Source organism: Lichenostomus cassidix, chromosome W (genome assembly GCF_008360975.1).
Source record: "Lichenostomus cassidix isolate B80296 chromosome W, HeHo_3.0, whole genome shotgun sequence".
In the NCBI taxonomy this organism is placed as follows: domain Eukaryota; kingdom Metazoa; phylum Chordata; class Aves; order Passeriformes; family Meliphagidae; genus Lichenostomus; species Lichenostomus cassidix.
Genome location: NC_139510.1, coordinates 13,281,168 through 13,291,839, shown reverse-complemented (window position 1 = coordinate 13,291,839; position 10,672 = coordinate 13,281,168).

Sequence of the window (10,672 nt, the reverse complement as noted above, 5' to 3'; positions counted from 1 at the left end):
ATCACCTGCTAAAGACCCACTCCGGATGACAGGCAATGGGCCATCCGTTAGCTATTATCAGCTGCTAATGACCCACCCCGCATGACAGGCAATGGGCCATCAGGGACCCACCGTGTGACTCATGGACTTATCTCATCCCATTGTGGGATACTCTGCCCAGGAGGGAAGAACCAGGTGTTCCCACCTGGATATAACCTGGCCTTGGAACTGCCTGAGCTAGCCCTGTCTACTGGGTTCCCAGAGGACAAGAGCTACCACTGGATCTTCAGCTGGAGACTAGACCTTCACAGGATCACCACTTCAACTGGACTACTTCAGTTGGACTGCTACTACCACCCTAACAGGGTGTTAGGTTGTATCTGACTTTGTCAGTGCTTTTCCTTGTATTATTTCACTTATTTTTAATTTCAATCCTGACTTGTGATCCCCCACTGGTTTGTTTTCAAACCAATACACAGAGGCGTAACTAGCACTTCTAATTAGCCCACACTTGGCCAGCAGCATGTCCATCACTTTCAGAGCTATCAGAGATTAGCTCTGCTGGACTTGGTGAAAAACTTCCAGAACCTTCACACGGGACACACAAGAGCCATCTTTGTGCCAGTCCCCACCCCTCAGACACTTCTTCAGGCCTACCACAACAGCTTTTGAAGGGTTTAAATTTCTCTTAGATTTTTAAAATACCTTGCTGATGTTCTGAGCTAAGCAAAACCACCACATAGTGATACCTGGAGGCAGTCTTTTTAAATTCAAAGGGTTATATTTAAACAGACTTAATTTTTTTCATATGGACACTAAGTATCTGAAACTATAGACTAGTAACTCTAACATCGATTTCCCAATGTGTTTGTTCCTTTGCAATTTGTAACATCAAATGTGGTGGGACTATAACCTGATTGTTGGGAGTCACTATTAATCCACCCTCTTTATTTTGGGCCTTTAGATAATTAGCTAATTTTAAATCTACTATATCCAGGGCTAATTTCTGGAAGTTAAATAGCTTTCTCTGGTATTAATGCCAGGATGCCTTCTTGTGCAACCTCTCATGCAGTTTTAGCTGCAAGTGTATTTCCTATATGAATTTAGGAATTCCCATGTTAGTGTATTTTGCAGTGTAATATAGCCACTTCTTACAATATTTCTTCTTTATATTTAATTGGACATCCCTGTGCTATTAACAGACCTCTTTTTTTCCATATAGCTCAATGGGCATGAACAATGCTAAAAGCATATTTTGAGCTGGTCCACATATTTACCCTTTTTCCTGCTGCCAATTCCAGAGCTTTTTATAATGCTATGAGCTCTGGCCTTTGGGCTGAGGTGTCTGCAGACAGTGGTGCAGCTTCTATTACCTTGGTTGTCGTGATTACTGCACAACCAGTTTTTCATTTTCCCTCTTGCACCAAGTTACTTCCATCTGTAAAGAACTCTCTCTGGATCTTCAATGGGTGCGTCTTATAGGTCTGATTGACTTGCATCGGTAAACAATCATGGGTTAGCTGCTTTTCCCCTTGCATCAGGGTGTTTAGGAATTTGGCTGGATTTACTATTGTGGTTACCTTCAACTCCACATCTTCTTGCTCCATTCAAACAGTCTGATATTTCAGCATATGGCTTGGGGAAAGCCAATGCCCCCTCCCCCTCTTTTTCACCTAATACAGTGGTTACAGTGTGAGGAGTATACACTATTATCTTCTGGCCCAAAGTCAATTTCCTGGCCTCTTGGATGAGGAGAACAGTTGCTGCTACAGCCTGCAGGCATCTGGGTCGTCCATGGCTAACATTGTCAAGCTGTTTTGAAAAGTACCTCTTGAAGTACCCTACCTTCTGTGCCAAAACTCCAAGGGCAAGGTGCTGTGGTTCGTGTATAAAAAGTACGTAGGCTAAGGATAAAGAGAATACATAAAAGGTATATAAAAGAAAAAGGAAAAAATCATCAAGGATCAGGGGAGTCTGATTCCGATATTTCAGACATTTGGTAGCAGTAATTTGGTGACCTAGATGGGACTTCAGCCTTGAGCCCCAGAGGGTCTGCGGCTGATAGATCTCCAGCCAGCTCTGAGGGATTTTTGGGGAGAGCTTCAACTTCTGCTTGTCTCCTGGAGCTCAGGGAGAAGCCCTGGATGAGTAAAGGCATAATTTAAATTAATTATTTTGGGGTTATTGGCAAGAGCTATATAGAAGTTACTGGAAAAGGGGATTTGAGTCCCATGAACAGGGTTCAAGTAAAGGGGTCAAAGGTTCACAGGTAAACTGGGTTACATAGCCCCTGGGCAAGCTTACCAAAAAAAGAGGGGGGAATGGGGGGAGTTTCAAGTTTTCCCCCTTGGGAGTTTCTCCCCTTCTGGGTTTGAATCCATAAGTTAATAGGGGTTCAAGTCCCCTGGTAATATTAGAGGTTATCCCAAGAGGTATCATCAGACCGAGCTCATAGTTTTACCATCTCATAGCACCATCGCAATCTTGATTTGGGGGAGAAAGAAGAGAAAAAACCAAGGCTCGGTTTACAAGTGGAGCCTGGCTCCAGCCTTGGCTGGAGAGTGTAATGTCTTTGCTTTGCATTCTTTGCATTTTTCTTGAACTCAGGGTGTGTTTGTGTATGAGAGTGGTGTGTGTTGATTTGAGTTTGCCAGCATATAACAGCAGGCGCCCATCACATTAAAAAAATGTTTGCTGAGAGTGTTGGCAGGAATTTGGAGTCTGTAGTTGTGGCTGAGATTGCATTTGTTGTCTTTGAGCGCCCTCTTGTGCCGGTTTTAGGGATTGCAGACTTGGTAGTCCCCCCCACCATCTGTTCTGTTCTAAGGAAATAGCTTGTGTTCTTGTAATTACTGAATATGGGGGAAGGTTCTTCTAAAAATATCGCAAATTCTTCATTGAAATTATGTTGAACCACTGGAAAAAGATAGGAGGACGGCTAAGTGAACCTGCACTAATCCAATATTGTAATGACTCATGGCCCTTATATGAGCTTGAAGAACAAGCTAAATGGCCAAAGAACAGTATCTTAAAGTACACCATTCTACAGTTGGTTTTATTTTGTAGAAAGGAGGAGAAATGGAATGAGGCGCCTTATGTAGACTTGTTCTTTAAGTTGAGAAAGCACCCAGAATGGTAAAAGGGATATTTATACATCCTGTCAGAACCTTTTGTGTCAGGATTAGAAAAGGAAAGGGAAAAGGATAGGAGATTGAAGCAATGTTGTTCTTCTTGTAGTATGGGGCACCATTGTCTAAAATACAGTAGTTGATGGGAAGATGATGTAGAGATGATGGTGTCACCAGATGTGGAAGATAGGGAGATGATAGAGGGTTTGCCATGTCTGAGACTGGGGGAGCGCAAGGAGGGGATGGGCAGTCGGGAAACAGCCAGGAATTACTTTCAAACCTGGTGGCAGGGTGAACCTGGGGTAGACAGGAAGCAAGAAGGCAGGAAGGGGGTAAACAGCAAGTCAGTAGACCAGAGGGTGGTAAGTCAGAAAGGGGGTAAACAGGAAGTGAATGAGAAGGAAAGGGGTAACAGAAGGTGATAGCTCTGCTCCAAGAGGGAGTGGGAGCTCGTTGCCCAGTGGGAGTGAAGGTACCTTTCTGTCCAATGGAACTCAAGGCAAGATGGGTAGAACCCTATAGGGAAGATACAGAGAAAGCAGCAAATGTATTTAAAACCAGAATCCTGATTAGGCAGACATTCAGGTCCTGGTAGATAATTCATTAGATTCTACAGTGTCATGGTTTGACACTGGCCAAATGCCAGACACCCAGGACACCTGCTCACTCATTCTCCCCTGCCACAGCTGGGCAGAGGAGAGAAAAATTATCGAAGGGGTCATGAGCTGAGATAAGGACTGGGAGAAAACACTCCAAGGGCAAAACAAGCTCAACTTGGAAGTACAAAGTGAAATTACTGCTAACAAAGTCAGAGCAGGATAATGAAAAGTAAAATAAGCCCTTAAAAACACCTTTTTCTTCCCCCAACCCCTCCCTCCTTTCCACCGACTGTGCAGGGAAACAGGGCATGGGGATTTTGATCAGTTCGTCACCCTAGATGATCTTCCACTGCTTAGGGAGAGGAGTCCTTCCCCTGCTACATCATGGGAGGGATTTGAAATCTCTCACAAGGTATTTGTGTGGGGTTAATTCCTCCCGCTGGTTTACCTTCAAACTAGCAGAGCAAGCAAGGGATAACACACCAATTCTTATATATGCCAGAGTGTCCAATTTCTCTTTTGGGAAGAGACCTTTTAAGTAAATTGTAACGAACGAGTGTGCTTGAGATCGCTTAAAAAATCACCAGCAAGTGTATGAGTAAAAGTCAGATTTAATATTATGCGACAAAGCACAACAAGTTCATTGGCAAGATTCACTCTACTACTTACAGGACAGCTAAGGAACAACTAGGGAAAGCAAGCAACAAAACCAAACAAAATCCAGGCAATCAAAACAGAAATTAACTGAGAACTATTTGTGTGTGTGTGTGTGTGTTTAGGGGGGTGTGTGTGTCAAAAGACAGTGCAAGCAAAGACAAAAAGGAATACAGCCTAAAAGCTTAACAACACTCAAACTAGACAGTACTTTAACTTATACCTTAAGCCTAACAATTTAAAAGGAAAAACGCTTTACTTATATCCAACTTATAACTTAATTTATAGCTTAACCCTAACAATCTAACATAGGAGTAACACTTTCTTGGGGGTTAGGATTTTACCTTTTGTTTTCTTTCTCTTAGGGAATTTTGTCCCATCCGTTGCTAAGAGACAATAATCATCAGTACTTAATAGAGACAAAAGAGGTACCCATGGGGGGGGAGAGGAGTGCACCTGGCTGCACTTCTCTTATCTGAGGGCTTTCTCTCAGAGGGGCAGAGATACCATGAGACTTGTGCCGGGTGATATAAACAGATTCACAAGCTGACATTTTTAGAAATATAATATTGAACATTTATTAGGAGAACAAAGGCAAACAGCCCTGGGCGCTTGGCAAGTTTTTTTCTTTGCCAGGAGAGCAGTTCTATACATTGTACTGTGAAGTTAAGTACTTTTGATTTAGGGTAAAATAAAAATTATTAATTTAAAATAACTAGAAGTTGGATAATAATAATAATATTCTTGAACTGATTTAGAGAGCCAGAGATTGGATAATGATTTACTAGGATATGCCTGCTGCAAACCATTTATTATTCCCTTAATGAATTTGCGCCTACCTGGTATCGGGAAGGATGGAGAGAAGAGAGCCAAATAATTGAGAGAAACCACCAAGTGTAACCGAGCATCCTGCCCTTGGACCCCAGAACTGGTACAAGTTGGCTCTCAGGCTTGGACTTGGACCAAGAACCAAGGGAGCATGTGCAAGGGGACAGGGTGAACAGTTCATCGTGAGGAATACTATCGATCACGCCATCATCAATCATTTCGGACCCCTGCCCACAATTAATCTGAGACACTGCGCTTGCGTGAGCATATTTAAATGAACTTTGAACTCATTATAATATGAAGCGGGGATAGGTATTGAATATGTATAGGGGCTTTGTTTAACTTTTTGCATATGTAATCTGTAACCTAATATAAACCTACTGAAGTGCTGCTGACGGGGCGCATGCCTTTGGAGGGGCTACCCCCCCATGCACCCCAGCTGGAATAAACACATACCTACTTCATATCTGAGTTGTGGAGTCAATTCTGTGCTTCATTTAGCACCCCAGATGGGACAAGGTTTGCCTGGCTGCAGGATCGACTGAGGGGCTGACATCCTAGGCGGGCCCCGGGATTTTCCTGGAGGACCTCCGCTCCTTGGCCGCTCACTGCGGGGGCAAACACCAACTATCTGATACAGCGGAGAAACGGTATGTGTTTTGGGTATAGGGAAGCCTGTAAGTCATATACGCGTGGCTAGGGCTGCTGGTAAGACACAGAGAGATGTCCTGTGTGCAGCGTTGTCCCTGAGTGGTGAGCTTGCAAGCGACCGGCTAGGGGAACGGGAATCGGCGAAGTAATTCGTCGTCCTTAGCTGGCAGGGGGGGATTCGCTGACCGATAGGGCGGCCGCGAGCAATTCTGGTGGTGAATCGAGTGGATCTCTAAGGCAACTAGTTTGAAAGAGAACTAGTTTGAAGTATTGTTAACACCGGTCTTGTGTATGTGTGTGGGGTGCAGATTAGTCTGCACGAGCAAATGAGAGATTGATTGATGAAGTGTGAGGCAAGTAGTCTAATAGGAATGAATATTTGGGTATGGTTGTGAATTATTAGCTTCAGTATATGAGTGTGGGTTTTTGGAATTTTTGTTGTAATTTGTTGTTGTGGTTGTAAAAGCACTTGTGTTGTATTAAGTGTTTATTGTTGTGTTAGGGTGAGTGAGTGTATGCAGTTGTTTGAAATTGTAGTGGTAAGTGAACAAAGGAAAACTTTATACCACAGCCAGTTAAAGACACTGTTTTTTTTCGGTGGCTACATCAAAAGAGCATAGCCCCAGACCTTTGGCTTTATGTGGATGTAGTACAGCAGCTGTGCCACAGTATGATTAGTTGGTTTTAACACAGTGTCAGGTTTGCAGGCTTGCAGAGTTAAGAGATACTATTTTTTATCGACCTGTCAGAAAACAACTGGGCAGGTTGTAAAGAGAATATAAAAGTTTTGTGTGGACAAAAACACCAAGTTCCTTCTTAGCAGTGTAATCTTAGAAAATATTGGGGATATTGAGTTAATTTACTTAGTGAAAACAGGAGCATATAAAGAGTGGTTGCCTTTTTTTCTTTTTTCTCCTTCCTCCCTCTCAGTAATTAATCCTGAGTTTTATTTTTTTTTTTCTCTCTCTCATAGCACCTTGGCTTTGAGTGAAATAAATGAGATGCTTGTCTGATGCCAAAAATACCTTTCTGTTTTGAATGTAAAAATAATTACTGTAAGGTTTGGGCATTGTGTGAGTGTGCTGCATGTCACAAAAAGTGGTATTGCGTGTTTCGTTTGAGATCAAAGTGGTGTCCAGCGTGTGAGGATTCTGAAATTCAGGCTATCATAAGATAGCCAAAATAAAAAGCGGAGATCTTAACGAAAGAGACACTGTTAGTATTGTGACAGAGTGGTCAGAAGCAGCTGTTATTGCCTTAGTGTGAGGAAAGAGTCATTTAGTTCCTGAAATCTGGTCAGTGTGGGAGGAAAACTGGGAAAAAATAGTAAGGCAGTGTGAAAAGAGGTTTGCCTGGAAGAGAGATAAAACCAAGAGAAGGAAATAGAAAAAATAGGAACTGGGCAAAGCAAAGAAGTTCCTAAAACTACTCCACTTGGCTGTGTTTTAGCACATTGGAAGGAAATTGCAGGGAGTGGAAGTACAGAAGATAAAAGAACTCTTACTAAATTTTTAACTTAGTAGTGGCTTTTGTACAGGCTAGATGACAGAATTAGATGGCCTCCAGATGGGTTTTTAAAATATAACACACTATTATAATTAATGGATTTTTTTTAAAAAAAAAAAAGAAGAAAATAGAACAACCAGCAAAGAAGATGAGGCTGAGAAGGAGTCATCGTACACATGAAAGAAGACTGAAGAAGACCAGAGGAGTCCACCCTAGCAGATCCACTGGTTATAATGAAGCTAGGGGAAAAAGAAAAAGAAATAGAATTTTTGGTGGACACGGGGGCAACATATTTGGTTTTAAATAAAGTTTTAATGCCAGTGGGAGATGATTATATCATGGTTCACGGGGCAACTGGCCAATCTGAAAAGGCATATTTTTGCAAACCTTTAAAGTATAAACTGGGAAAGCAATGAGGTATTCACAAGTTTTTGTACATGCCCAGATCTCCAAAAGCCCTTTTGGGCAGAGATCTGTTAGAACAGTTACAAGCAACCATTTCATTCAAAGATGAGGAAATTACTCTGGAGGTAAATGATCAACAATATGTTGAAGTATTAAGTTTAATGCTAACAACCACAGAGGCTGAGGGAGAAATTAGTGAAGAAATTATGAATCAAGTATTCCCTGGGGTATGGGCAACAAACGTACCTAGAAGAGCTAAAAATGCACCTCCGATACAAATTAAGTTGAAAGAAGGGAAACAACCAGTCAGGGTTAAACAATACCCCCTTAAGAAAGAAGACAAGGAAGGAATTAGCCCAGTGATTGAAAACTTTTTACAGCTAGGGCTATTGAGAGAGTGCAAATCTGATTTCAACACCCCCATTTTGCCAGTCCGCAAACCTGATGGGTCATATCAGGTGGTACAAGATTTAAGGGCAATAAACAAAATAACTGAAGACCTCTATCCTGTGGTGTCAAATCCCTACACGCTGCTAACTGAGCTAACACCTGAACTAACCTGGTTCACTGCTTTAGATTTGAAAGATGCCTTCTTTTGCCTCCCTCTCCATGAAGCCAGTCAGAAAATATTTGCATTCGAATGGGAAAATCCCAAAAGCGGATGCAAAACTCAGCTCACTTGGACGGTGTTTCCTCAAGGATTCAAGAACAGTCCCACCCTGTTCGGAGATCAACTATCAAAAGACCTGGAATCTTGGGAAGCCCCCTCTGAAGAAGGGAAGCTATTGCAATACGTTGATGACATCTTAATAGCTACCCGGACAGAAGCCTGTGTACTCTGGACAGTAAGTTTACTAAATTTCCTGGGGCTCCAAGGGTACAGGGTGTCCAAGAAAAAAGCTCAAGTAGTAAAACCAAAAGTAATTTATTTGGGCTATGAAATCAGGGCTGGGCAGCGAACTTTGGGACAAGACCAGAAAGAAACCATTTGCCAAACCCCGAAACCCTGAACTGTAAAGGAGCTACGGACTTTTCTGGGGATGACAGGATGGTGTAGGCTTTGGATCCTTAGTTATGGAGTCCTTGTAAAACCTTTGTATGAGCTCATCAAAAAAGAAAGCAGAGATCTTCAGTGGACGAAAGAGGCCACGAGGGCCTTCAAACAACTGAAGAATGCCCTGATGTCAGCTCCAGCTTTGGGACTTCCAGATGTGAGTAAACCATTCTTTCTGTTTTCTCATGAGAAACAGGAGATTGCCTTGAGAATACTAGCACAAGACCTGGGCCCATATCGACGGGCAGTTGCTTATCTGTCTAAGCAACTAGATGCAGCAGCCAAAGGATGGCGAGGGCGCCTCAGGGCTGTCGCAGCAGTTGTGCTAAACATCCAAGAGGTACGCAAGTTTACATTGGGCCAGAAAATGACTGTGCTAGTGTCCCATACAGTGTCTGCAGTGCTGGAAGTGAAAGGCAGACACTGGCTTTCCCCACAGAGATTCCTGAAATACCAAGCCATCATGGTGGAGCAGGACGATGTGGAAATAGTGGTCACTAACACTGCTAATCCAGCTTCTTTCCTCAGCGGAAACAACGGGGAGCAGGTGCACCACGACTGCCTGGAAACTATTGAAGCCACATACTCCAGTCGTCCAGATCTGAAGGATACACCTTTGGATGATGCAGAGACCTGGTTTACCGATGGGAGCAGCTACGTCATCAGCGGAAAGTGACATGCAGGGTATGCAGTCACCACCAGTAAAAAGGTAATAGAATCTGGAGCCCTACCAATAAACACTTCTGCCCAGAAAGCTGAAATAATTGCTTTAACCCGTGCTTTGGAAATAGCAAAAGGGAAAAAGATAAACATTTATACAGACTCAAAGTATGCATTTGGAGTTGTACATGCACACGGAGCCATTTGGAAGGAAAGGGGACTGTTGAACTCACAAGGAAAAAACATCAAACATGCGCAAGAGATAACCCGGCTGTTGGAAGCAGTCCAGCTACCCGAGAAAGTAGCAATCATGCACATTAAGGCACACCAGAAAGTGAGCTCAGAATTGGAAGAAGGAAATGATCTGGCGGACAGAGAGGCAAAAGAAGCAGCGAAAGGTGAGGTGACAACTGAAGGGGCTTTAATTCCAGATGGCCAAATCTCCCTAGAAGGTAAGCCAACCTATAACAAAGAAGACAAATAACTAATCGAAGATCAGAATGGGTCATATAATGAAGAGGGTTGGGCTATTACTGAACAGGGGAGGTTGGTCATTCCCTCTTATTTAGTGTGAGCACTAGTAAGAACAGAACACCCAAAGACACATTGGGGAATAGATGGCCTACACAAATATTTAATTGAAAGAATTATTGCCAGAAATTTATATGCTACCATCACACAGGTAACCTGACAGTGTGACCTTTGCCTCCAGACTAGCTCTAAAAATACCCCCAAACCTAAATTGGGCCAAATTGGGAAAGGGAATTGGCCTGGACAGCAGTGGCAAATTGATTTTTCAGATCTCCTAAGGAAAGAGGGATATCGGTACTTGTTGGTTTTAGCGGATACCTTTTCAGGATGGCCAGAAGCCTTTCCCACTAGAACTGTCAAAGCCCGGGAGGTAACCAAGGTATTGTTACAAGAAATAATACCACGCTTCGGTGTTCCAGCCACAATGTCCTCAGATAGAGGACCACATTTCATTTCAAAGGTGGTACAACAAGTTAGCCATCATTTAGGCATAGACTGGGAGCTTCACACCCCATACCACCCACAGTCAAGTGGTCAGGTGGAGAAAATGAACCACCTAATCAAACAGCAAATTGTAAGACTGGGGCAAGAAGTCAATTTATCCTGGCCCCAATCTCTTCCACTTGCATTGTTACGAATCCAAACTAAACCCAGAACTAAAGAAAAATTAAGTCCTT